This window comes from Scylla paramamosain, chromosome 42 (genome assembly GCF_035594125.1).
Source record: "Scylla paramamosain isolate STU-SP2022 chromosome 42, ASM3559412v1, whole genome shotgun sequence".
Taxonomy (NCBI): domain Eukaryota; kingdom Metazoa; phylum Arthropoda; class Malacostraca; order Decapoda; family Portunidae; genus Scylla; species Scylla paramamosain.
This window is the reverse complement of record NC_087192.1, coordinates 5035001-5047500: the sequence shown is the minus strand read 5'-3', so window position 1 is coordinate 5047500 and position 12500 is coordinate 5035001. Positions and strand designations below refer to the sequence as shown.

General features: G+C 42.8%; 1 long non-coding RNA gene across 1 annotated transcript in view; it reads left to right on the top strand.

Annotated features, from left to right (window-relative positions):
* Positions 1-12500, top strand: part of LOC135093189 (uncharacterized) — a 150413-nt gene that overhangs the window by 44529 nt on the left and 93384 nt on the right. The gene's annotated exons all lie outside the window — the stretch shown is intronic.

The following is a 12500-nucleotide window of genomic DNA, read 5'->3' as shown; positions in this document are numbered from 1 at the left end:
TTCTACACTTCCTACTCTTCTTCCTTTTTTTTTTTTCCTATTTTCTTTCCTTTCTCTTGTTTTCCTTTCTTTCCTTGTGTATTTCTTGTTGTCCACACTTTCTATTCTGTTCTTTCCCCTTTCCTCCTTTTCTTACTTTACTGTGTACATCTTTATTCCTTATCCTTTCTTTTGTCTTTAGCCTCCTCCTTGTTTTTCATCCTTTCCTTCACCGTGCTGTCCACACTTCCTACTCTGCTCTCTCTCTCCCTTCCTTCTTCCATTAACTTATTGTCTATACTTCTGTTATTGAGCCATTCCTTTCCCTCCATCTTCTTCGTTCATTCTCTTCCTCCTCCTCCTTCCCCTCCCTCATCCTGCTGTCCACACTCCGATTTCCACACCATTTCTCCCCTCCCTCATCCTGACACCCTGACGCCTTCGACACACTCCATGCGGTTAGGCGTGGCATTTCAACCCCAGCACCTGAGCACGCCCCTTGCCCTCACACACCACCACCACCACCACCATCACCACCACTGCCACAAGAAGCGGGGAACGTCCTTCACGCCACGCGACTTTCCCTCCCTCCCCTTCAGGCTTCTCGCAGATGGCCACCCCTCGCAGCTGCCTCAGAGCCTCGGCGCCAGCCACACCTCCCTCAGGCTGTTGTGTGAGCGTCGTGGCTTTCTAGCGCCTCTCGTGAAGGTTGGCTTTCTATGGGAACACTTGGGCAAGGTTGAAGTCCAGTGCGACGATGATGATATTAGGTTTGTGTCTCAGTTCTGACGCGGGGTCTTATAATCATACAGTGAAGCAGTTTCCGCCGCACTTCCGCTACTTTCTCTATTCTAGTTGAAATGACAGGGTTTTTAAAGGTACTTTTTATGGATCTAGCAACACATTAACGAGTTTTTTTTTACATTATCAACAGAGGAAACGCTCTTGAGAACCCGGCTTATCATCTCTGTGGCCTTTGGAAATAGTCTTAATGAGGGAGCAGAGCGTGTCTGAATACCGGTCTCATAACAGTGATGTATTGGCTTCCTATAGGGTTGTTAGGGAAAGGCTCAAGTGTAACAGTGGTGATGGTACGTAAGGTTCATGCCGGAGTCTTGACACGGGTCTTATAACAGTGCTTTGTGTTTTGTTAGGCACTTCCTCCCCTCGAGTTGACATTTCTGTGTTGGCGTTCGCGTGTGTGTGTGTGTGTGTGTGTGTCACCAGCGCGGCAGTGTCAGGTTCACGGAATCGAGGAAATGCCTTTACAGAATTATGAAGGACCACGCTGGAGGGGGAGGAGAAAGAGAAGGGGGAGAGAAGGGAAGGGAGCGTCTCTGTACTAAATCCTTCCTCTGTCAACATGCCCTTGCGCTCCTCTGTTGCTACATGCACGCCCATGCTCCTCACACACACACACACACACACACACACACACACACACATACATACACATATATACATACATACAGTCCTATCCTCTCCCTCTCTCCACCCTCCGCAGGATTTCCAATGATTTCCTGCCGCGAGGACCGACAATACTCTTTGCACTCTGCTTATCGATGAGAGAGAGAGAGAGAGAGAGAGAGAGAGAGAGAGAGAGAGAGAGAGAGAGAGAGAGAGAGAGAGAGAGAGTCATGGAACAGTGCCTTTGTATTTTATTGTTGATGTTTGCTTGCCTCACTTCAGTCTCCCCCACCTCCCCACCCCCTCCACCTGTCGCCTCCAGCTATAGTGTACAGTAGGTCAGTCGCTCTTTATAATCCTGTGACTTCTTCCTCTTCTTCCTCCCCCCTGGTCCCCTTCCTCCTCCCCCTCCTCTTTTCCTCCTCCTCCTCCTCCTCCTCCTCTTCCTCCTCCTCCTCCTCCTGCTTCATTATTCCAGACTCTATTTTTGTTCTCCATGTAATCTCATCCTTTGCCCTTCACTCACTTTCCCTTCACTCTCCCTTCTCTTCCCTTCTGCTCTGCTTTAGAAACCACCTTAATTCCCTCACCCTCACCCTCTCTCTCTCTCTCTCTCTCTCTCTCTCTCTCTCTCTCTCTCTCTCTCTCTCTCTCTCTCTCTCTCTCTCTCCATCCTCCTCTTCCTCTCACTTCCCCCTCTCAGTCTTCCCCTCCTCTCCTCGTTACTATTTTACCGTCAATATCCCACTCTCTCTCTCTCTCTCTCTCTCTCTCTCTCTCTCTCTCTCTCTCTCTCTCTCTCTCTCTCTCTCTCTCTCTCTCTCTCTCCACCTTTCGTCACCACAACTATCCCAACTTTTTCCTCCTCCGACTCCTTTATTGTCATCATGGAATCTATTATTTACCTCATAACTTCGTCTCTTTTGTCCTCGTTTTCCTCCGCGCGTCACTCTCCCTCTCCCCTGACCCTACCCCACCCCTCTCCTCCCTTCTCCCTTCTCGCACCCTCAACCACACACCATTAGCTCAAGTAAACAACCCAATTTGTATGATCTTCCGGAGAGGTAACAGCCCCCTGCCCGAATACATCTGAGACCCGTCACTGGAGACTGTTTTAGGAGGAAGACGAGGAGGAGGAGGAGGAGGAGGAGGAGGAGGAGGAGGAGGAGGTAAGAGACGGACAGGACTGAAGGAGAAGGAGGAGGAGGGGTATAGGGAATAGAGGAAACGAAAGGAAAGGTTAGGGAAGCAGGAAGAGAAATGAGGAGGAGGAAGGAGGGGAGAGGAAGGAGAGAAATAGGGGAGCAGGCATTGGCGACGCGAGGGAAGATGAAAGAGAGGGAGTGAGAAAGAAAGGGAGAGAGAAAGGAAAAATAGGTGCTGTGGATGGTAAAGAGAGGTTGGGAGAAGGAGGAGGAGGAGGAGGAGGAAGAGGAGGAGGAGGAGAAGGAGGAGGAGGAGGAAGAGGAGGAGGAGGAGGAGGAGATGTTTACTCTAGCTTGCCCTGTCTTGAATTAGGAAGACTCGTATTTTCTTTTCACGTGTAATTATCTCAGGGGAAGTGATAGCTGTAGTAGTAGTAGTAGTAGTAGTAGTAGTAGTAGTAGTAGTAGTTGTTGTTGTTGTTGTAGTAGTAGTAGTAGTAGTAGTAGTGGTAGGAGTAGTGGTGGTGCTGATATTAAAGTTAAAAAAATTAAAAAAATATACAATAAAGAATATAAATTAAATATAATCTAAGAAAAATGGAGCGAATATTATTAAAGATTAAAGATGATTCATATTTTCTTTCTTGCTTTTGCTAGTGATATATAACTTACAAGGGAGGGAATTTCCAGCCCTGCGCTCTCGTTGTTCTTGTTGTTGTTGTTGTTGTTGTTGTTGTTGTTGTTGTTGTTGTTTCCTTTCACAACAACAAGGAAGGCAGAGACTGAATTATGATAACAATAATGACAATAACGATGACAATAATGACGACAATGAAAATTACAAATGATAACAAATATAACTTAAAAATGAAAACTAAAATGTAATCACCCCGGAGAGAGAGAGAGAGAGAGAGAGAGAGAGAGAGAGAGAGAGAGAGAGAGAGAGAGAGAGAGAGAGAGAGAGGCGTTGCAGCAGCGATAGATTTACAAGCGAGTGGAGGCAGTGACGAGTTGCCTTGTTCATCACGCTGTTACGGTCACGTGGGGAGGGGAGAGGAGAGGCGGGATGGGGAGGGGAGAGGGAGGGAGATGTCGGGGGTGGTGACGGGTTAGAGGGATGGGGATAGGGGGGTGACGGGTGAGAGAGAGAGAGATGGGGAGGGTGTGGCAAGGATGAAGGGAAAAAACGGCCAATCTAGGTGAAACAGAGAGAGAGAGAGAGAGAGAGAGAGAGAGAGAGAGAGAGAGAGAGAGAGAGAGAGAGAATCGATAAAACGGACATATGGACTGACAATCAAGTAAAGATGGAAAGAAAAGAATCCATAAATAGCAAGACATTTAAACAGAGAGAAAAAAAATCACAAAATCGACAGAAAGAGGCAAATTAATGGCACTGTCTTCTCACTAGGCACTGCGATATGTGTACTGGAGGTGACACCCTGCTGTGGCTACTACAGGAGTGCCACCACCACTGCAGTACCCAGATGTTATGCAGGACGAGTGCCAGGCTATGTAGTTTAACCTATCACTCCCGGGGTGCCGCAGGTCCTCTTCTGGGTCACCTTCTGTAGACTGCTTATGTAAACGACCTGCCGAACCTCGTTTCCTGAGGCCAAGGTCTGTGCTGACGTCATGTTATGGGGGACCTCTGGACATGGGAGGATGGCAGGAGGGCGCCGTGGTCCTGATGAACGCCAGCCCTCAACGCCGTGATGGATGTGGCAGGCCAGACCCGCGGCGCGTAAAGGGACTGTCACACGGGCAGCTTTCCCTCGGCTGGTCTGGTGGAGGCCTGGGGAACGTTTGCTGGGACAAGTCATAAGAACATTATGGAGATAAGGGAAGCTGCAAGAAAATGTTTGCTTGGACAAGTCATAAGAACATAAGAACGTGAGGGAAACTACAAGTAACGTCTTCTAGGACAAGTCATTAGAACATAAGGAAGTTACAAGTACCTGATGTTTGCTGGGACAAGTCATAAGAATAAAGAAAAAAAAAAAACTAACAACCTGATTACTGAGTCTACTCTATTCACCTGTATCTCCATTTAAGAACCAGGTTTCTTCCTATCACTTTTTAAAATCCAACTCTATCAACTTTGAACCCATTATTTTTTTGTCTTATCTTGAGGATTTTCGTGGGCACCGACGCCACGCCGCTGAACCACAATCACCTTCAGGAGTCGAAAGAAATCTGCAAAATCTAGAGGGAATTTTTTTTTACGTGATGAATGTTCGTGTTGTGTTCCTCATGTCATGCATATGAATGATTTTTACAGACATGAAACTCTGAGTCTTACGCTTTCTGATGCAAGATAAACCAAGAAATATTTGCCATAAGTATAGGATAGCAAGACAAAAGAGCCATCACTGCAGCCTTGTACAGCTTGTCTGTTTCAAGTTCAACCGTTTAGTTAAGCAGCCGTAACCACCACCACAAAAGGCTAAAATTGATGGAAGAAGAATGTAATTTCCCCAAGAAAGGTGTAATTGCTAGAAGAAAGCAACAATTGTCACAAAAAAGCCTTAATTGCCTAAGAAGACCAGATTTGCCAGAAGTGGAGCCATTATTTTGACTCCTACTTAACCTTTTTACACTCACTCGTCCACAAACAAGAGCTCCGTGTCTGGCCCAAGCAAATCCTCGCAATGCAAGAGTCGCCATCTATTACTCGCTTATAAACAAACGTATATTATCCTCTCACGTGTCGCAGGAAATTCTTACTCGTGTAATATCACCTTCTTAGCGCCAAATCCTGCGAGACTACAGGGTTGGGTTGCGCGACTGCAGAATATACTATCTATAATCATGAATAATGTACAAATTACGAGGCACTCTAGATGCACTGTAAGAAAAGGGACAGCGAGAAAAAAAAAAGGATTATTATTTTATCTTCGGAAATAGCAGGCAGCCATCTGTTTCTATTGAAGGTTGTTGATGCGTGGACGTGGTGCTGAAGTATTTTATGTGTAACCTTCAGTGATATACAAAACACGAGACACTTAGGACAAATAATAATAAAAAGGAAAGTCAATGTCTGCCTCTTGATCCGTGGACGAAGCGTTGAGTGCATCCTTCAGTGATATACAAACACGAGATACTTGCGATAAATAGTAGTAAAAGAAATTAGTTTTGTTCCAGGAAATATTTGGTCACCATTTATCTCTACTGAAAATTACTGGTGTTTGGGGGTGATGTTAAAACGTTTTGTGTCTAATCTTTAATAATAATATACAAACACGAGGCACTTACGATGAATAATGATAAGAAAAGGAAAGTCAGTTGGTCCTAGGAAGTATCTAGCTGACGTCTGTCTCTGCTGAAGATATTGTTAGTGTGTGAATTTAGTGTTGAAATATTTTGTGTAACTTACGGTTATGTACAGAATGCGAGGCACTTGGGATGAAAAATAATGTAATAATAATAATAATAATAAGAAGAAGAAGAAGAAGAAGAAAAAAGAAGAAAAAATAGTAATAATAGTAATAATAATAATAATAATAATAATAATAATAATAATAATAATAATAATAATAATAATAACAATAATAATAATAAGAAGAAGAGATGTTGTCCTAGGAAATATCTGCCCGCTATCTCTCTGTGTTTGGACGTGGTGTTGATATCATATGTGCAGCATTCAGTAATATACAAAAATAAGAGTCAAATTAGATATAATAATCTTGAAAAAAAAAAAAAAGTAATTCTGTCTTCAAAAACAGTCGACCCACATATGTCTATTTAAAAATTTGGTGATGTGAGGATGTGACACAGAAATTTATCCAACTGTGAATAATAAGCAAAACACTAGATGCTCTAAATATTCAATAAAGAAAAGACCAAGGAAAAATAATCAAGGAAAACACAATGCAGTCCTTGATGGCAGAAAACCGTCACTTTTTATTCTTTTACTATATTTAGAAGCGACAAATTAGCAGTTATTTTCTCCCTCTAACCATATTTTGTATCCCTGATTGGCTTCTTTCACGCGTAAACAAATAAATCAACAAGTAAATAGATAAACTTACTAACAAGCTAACTAAATAACGAACTAATTAAATACTTACCTACCTTCCCGTCCACCTAACTAACTATTCAACTAACAAACCATTTATCTACCTATCTAACCAGCCAACCACCTAATTAACTAGCTAACTAAATAAACACACAGACAAATTAATAATTCAAACCTATCCCAATCAAACACCTGATACTTTGACGTGCCTTCCCTGCCCACACACTGTCGAGACGCGGTCAAGGCTCACTGGAAGATTAGACGCCGGTGTGGTGAGAAAGAGAGAGAGGCAGAGACAGACAGGGCCGCCACCTTCCCACCTGTAGCGTGTAGAGGAAGCACAGGGTGATGGATGCTGTGAGGTGACTTATGCTGTGCCCTAATGGAAGCTGGTGGTGGTGGTAGTGGTGGTGATAGTAAAGGTGATGATAAGAAATGTACGTAAAGATTCAGAGTACAGCAGTGAAGAAAGGAACGAAAGAGAAAGTAAAGAAGATGAAGGGAAAGACAAGAGAGGGAGAGAGAGAGAGAGAGAGAGAGAGAGAGAGAGAGAGAGAGAGAGAGAGAGAGAGAGAGAGAGAGAAGGCCAGAGGAAGAATTAAAATGCAAAGGTGGAAAAAAATAAAGAAAGAGAAAAACGGAAGTAAGAGGAGGTGAAAATAAAAAGAACAAACACGAGAGAGAGAGAGAGAGAGAGAGAGAGAGAGAGAGAGAGAGAGAGAGAGAGAGAGAGAGAGAGAGAGAGAGAGAGAGAGAGATGAATGTCTCGTGTGACGCCCCTTGAAGGCATGATTCACAGCGGGCACTAAAGTAACCCAAAGGTGCCGCCCTGCCCTACCTCTTCCCTCCCTTCTCTCTCTCTCTCTCTCTCTCTCTCTCTCTCTCTCTCTCTCTCTCTCTCTCTCTCCCCTCACCTGATCCCATGGGCATATCCCTCCGCGCGTGGGCCGCCGCTTCTGTCTGTGCCGCGTCTAAACACCATCTCGTATCCATTTCTTGCCTTTGTTCTGCCGCAGCTCCTCGAAGACTGACCCTGCCTCTCCTTAGCACGCCTGTCTCGCATACTCTGCCCCTCATAAGCTGGCACTGTTTTGCCTAGGGGTTCTCTTATGTGGTACTGTCGTCTGCTGTGGAGTCTCGGTTTGAAAGATATCTATTTTGTATTTTATTTTATTTTTTTAGTTAGCGTCTTTGCTTCTTTTATTCTTTAAATTTTGAAGTATACTGTTTTTTTTTTGTTGCTTTTACTTTTCTTTTTTTTTTCAGTACTGGTATTTTTTTTATGTAATTTTGTAATCCGTCGCCATTTGACCTTACTTCTTGCAATGCCACGTAAGATTTTTTTTTTCTTTAATCACTTCACTACGCTTGGTTCTGCTCCTCGTAAGCTGGCACTGTTTTTTCCGAGGCTTTCTGTTAATGTGGTGATGTCTGCCGTAGGGCCTCAGTTCGAAAACCCCCTTTTTCTTCTATTATATGCAATCATTTACCCGTGTATGTATGCCTTATAAATATCAGTCATTGTTTACGTATTTGGTATATTTCCGTGGCACTGATTCGGTTGTAGTCACTCTGTCTGTCTACTATCTATTGTAAGTCCGTCTCTCTCTCTCTCTCTCTCTCTCTCTCTCTCTCTCTCTCTGTGGTGTTTCATTACCATGCTACCCTCAATTTTTGGCCTTGTTTTAGTCTTTTATCCCATCACCGTCCCTTTGTCTCCTCTGCAAAGTCTGTTTCTGTCTTACCGTATCGCTCTCTCTGTCCTTCTGTTGCCCTTGTCCTTCTGTGGCCCTTTCTTACTATACAGTCCTTATCTGTGGTCTTTAATTCATTGCCGTACCCTTCTCCTTTACGATAACTGTCTGCCTGTCTATTTGGCGTGGCCTTTTGTTACTGCTACTTCTTATCTGTGGCATTTTTATCTTTCCCCTGTACCCTTGCTTCCTTTACTGAGTCCTCTTCTCTTACCATAGCTGTCTGTCTGGTGTGGATTTTCCTTACTGTTACTCTTTATCTGTGGCCTTTTATTCTTCTCTCGTATTCTAATTTCCTTTACAAAGCCATTCCCTTCCTTAACGTTAGCTGTCTGTCCCCCTGGCATTACCCCTTGTGGCTTTTTATCCTTGTCTTCTCTACAAAAGTTCTTTTCCTCCTTAATCTCAGCTTTCTATCTGGTGTAAGTTACTTTTGTCCTTCAGTGGTTCTCTTTTACTGTGGCCTTTCATCCTTGTCACCTCCACCAAGTCCTCTTCTTCCTTACCGTAATTGTCGATATATCTCGTGTGGCCCTTCTCTTATCCTTTGTAGTGTGACCTTCTATCCAGTCCTTCACTCAAATGTTGCCCCCTTTGTCCTTCTCTTATCCTCTGTTACCGTGCCATTTCATCCCTGTCTCCCCTGCGAAGTCCTCTCTGCAGTACCGTGGCCGTCTCTCCCTCCCGTGTGGTTCCCTGGTTGCCCGCTGCGTGGCCGGGTCTGTCTCGGCGCTGTGTCGTGTGCAGGTTCACTTGGTCGCCTTTAATGTGTCCTCAGCTTCTGGTATGACCATCCCGAGAGTGGTAGCTGGCGCCGGTGTGAGTAGGGGAGGGAGGGGAAAGGGGAGGAACTAGGGGGAGGGGAGAGAGAGAGAGAGAGAGAGAGAGAGAGAGAGAGAGAGAGAGAGAGAGAGAGAGAGAGAGAGAGAGAGAGAGAGAGAGAGAGAGATAGGAACGTTAACAGAATCAATCAAGTAGACATTCATACATTCATTCATACTGAACTTGGATACATAGTACATACATTCATACTTACATACATACGTACAGTACACATATAGACAAAATGCAGAGTGACAGACAGACAGACAGACAGACAGACAGACAAACAGGTATAATCAATCATAGAAAAAAGAAAAAAATCTAAAGACGAAGAGAAAGAAAAATAAAAGATAGAAAATGGAGAGGGATACACAGAAAGACATAAATAAACAAAATAAAAAAAGACAAACAACTAAGTGAAAAAAAATAAATAATACATAGCAAACCGACAGAAGGGGAACTAACAAAACAAAATGATAAACAAACAGAAAAATAGAAAGACTTGCGAATAGACACAGAAATAAAGGAGAACAGGATAAGCAATTAGACAGATAGACAAAGAAAGTAGTAAGATAAACAGATAGAGAAAAAGCTAACAGAACAAAGAGACAGGTAACAGGCAGGCAGGGAAGGAAGGAAGATAAACAGACAAAAAAAAGAAAAAAACAGAAGAGAAAGATAGATAGATAGACAGATAGACAAGGAAGATAGGAAGGCAAAGAGACAAGTAAAAAGCGAAAAGTACAGAGAGACAAACAGACAAAGAAGGAAGAAAGATGAACAAAAAAAAGTGAACATGACAAAGGGACAGAGAGGAAGACAGACAAAGAAGGAAGAAACACAAAACCGTCGATAAAAAAAAAAGATAAACAGGAGAAAGACAGATAAACAAACAGACAAACAAAAGAAAGAGAAAGGAAATACAGACAAAAAATTAAAAAACTAACGGAATAGAAAGACGTAAATAAACAGAAAAAAAGAAAGAAAAGACAAAATACTCAAGAAAAAGCTTACATGACAGAGAGGCAGACTGACAGAGAAACAGAGAAGGAACAAAGACAAGCAGACAAGCCCTCACAAATCCCAGAAAGCAAGCAAGCCAGAAAGGGAAGCAGAGGAGAGATACAAAAAAAGGAATCAGAAAGCTGGGAGCGATTGACTAGTGTTATGAGGAGCAAGGGAAGAAAACTGTGATCGTGAGGGAAGAAAGAGACCATGTGAAGGATCTCTCTCTCTCTCTCTCTCTCTCTCTCTCTCTCTCTCTCTCTCTCTCTCTCTCTCTCTCTCTATGCCTCCGGATATTTTATCGAATACATTTCCAGACTTCGGGTATTTTCGGGATACCGGATCGTCCTCACTGAATTTTTATATTTTTCTGACCAGTTTTCTATCTCTCTCTCTCTCTCTCTCTCTCTCTCTCTCTCTCTCTCTCTCTCTCTCTCTCTCTCTCTCTCTCTCTCTCTCCCTCATATTTCTTTTCATATTTTTTAAAACTTTCCATCTTTATCTGTTTTGTATTATCATTCTCCCCGCCGCTACCGCCATCACCGCCACTATCACCGCCACCATCACCGCCGCCATGTTGTTTCTAATTATTTTTTTTTCCTCTTTCCCACACCATAAATTTTCTCAAGCCAAGCATATTTCACAGCTGGCATTAATGGACTTGTGTTTCCGCGCTCCTGTTTGGACACCCACACACACATATTCTCTCTCTCTCTCTCTCTCTCTCTCTCTCTCTCTCTCTCTCTCTCTCTCTCTCTCTCTCTCTCTCTCTCTGACCCAATCTCCATCCCTATTTCTTCAATTTTCCTTATACACACACCGATTTCCCATTTTCCCCTTTGCGTTCGTTCATTTTTCCCCACCTTTCCCCACCACATCCTCTGCATCGCCCTCTCCCTCTGCATGTGTCGTCTTTGCATATCTTCTCCCTCAGTGCACCATCAGCACCCTCTTGGATACTTTAAAAAACGCTGGTGTTGCAGGCTTGGGTGACGTGATAACACGGATGTGGCTGGTTTTGTGGTGTAGCCAGCGTACCCACATAGCGGTGTCATGTCTTGTACCCTGGCGTGTTCATCTGGCCAGGCGATGCTGTCACTACTAAAGGATGCGCCTTGACGGGGAATGCATGGACTCTTGTTACGTCATGGGGTATTTAAATGGGTGTACTTTTAAAGGGAAGAATGCTCAAGGGTGAATATATAAATAGGGAGTAAATATGAGTAAGTGAAATTAATAAAAAAAGTGAACAAATAAGTAAAAAGTCAGTAGACAAATAAGTAAGCAAATAGATGAATAAATAACATGGTTACTTTTTTTTGTGATATTTTTGTTTGTGATATTTCTGCTCGTATTCGTAAACGCTTCGTTCTCTCATAGCTGCCATTTTTAAAGGTCACACATATGGTTACTCGGGTTCTCATGGGTATTTTATGCTACTAATGGTATACAGTTTTACTTAAATTATCACTAAAATCATGAAAATATTTCTGAGAATCCTTGTAACTTCTACTAGAGTCTGATTTTTTCTTTTTGTTAAATTATCATTAGAATTGTGAAAACACACTTTGACAACGCCAATAATTTTCATTGTAGTACAAAATACTTTTAAAAACATCATCAGAATTATGAAAACATCCTCGAAAACCCCAGTAACTTCCAGTAGAGCCAGTTAAAAGTACAACATTCTATTAAAACTACCACTGGCATTATGAAAACAGCCTGGAAACCTATTAAAAGCAAAGAATTCCTGTCAAACTATCACTAGAATCCCGAAAACAACCTTGAAAACTCAAGTAACTTCCGCTCGATCCTGTTGCAAGGTGCTCGAGATGAGGTGACGCAACGTTTGAGAACACGGCTTTAAGATGTTCTTTCTCCATTATATTTCTGTAATTTCAGACAATATTACTGAGCGAAAATTAAACTACAGGCACTAAAAGATTTGGACTACTCCGCATTTCCTTTTGGTTTCGCTGGTGTCTTTCAGAAGTATGCCCTAAACTTGCTCTGTTCTACTTCATAAAGTCAGAAGAGAAGCCACAAGCAGCCAGAGTTAATTGCCACTCCCTGAAAGTTTGCATAGAAAGTCCTGGAAGTTTTTGTTCAGTTAAGCTTTGTTGGTGCTTTGATATTCCTCTCTATAGTCCGAAAAATGCTGAAGTCCTAGAAGATGGGAAGAAAATGGAGAGAAATTAGAGAGTTCCATAGTTTACCAGTGAAAAAGGTAAACTCTGGAACTCTCTACCTGTTTGTCTGTTTGCTTGTTTGTTTTCCTTCCTGCGACTTGGGGTGATTTAAAAGAGAACTGAATTGTCTGACGTTTTAGAATCTCCTATGATTATCTTTTCTGGAAGTGTCATATTGGGTGCT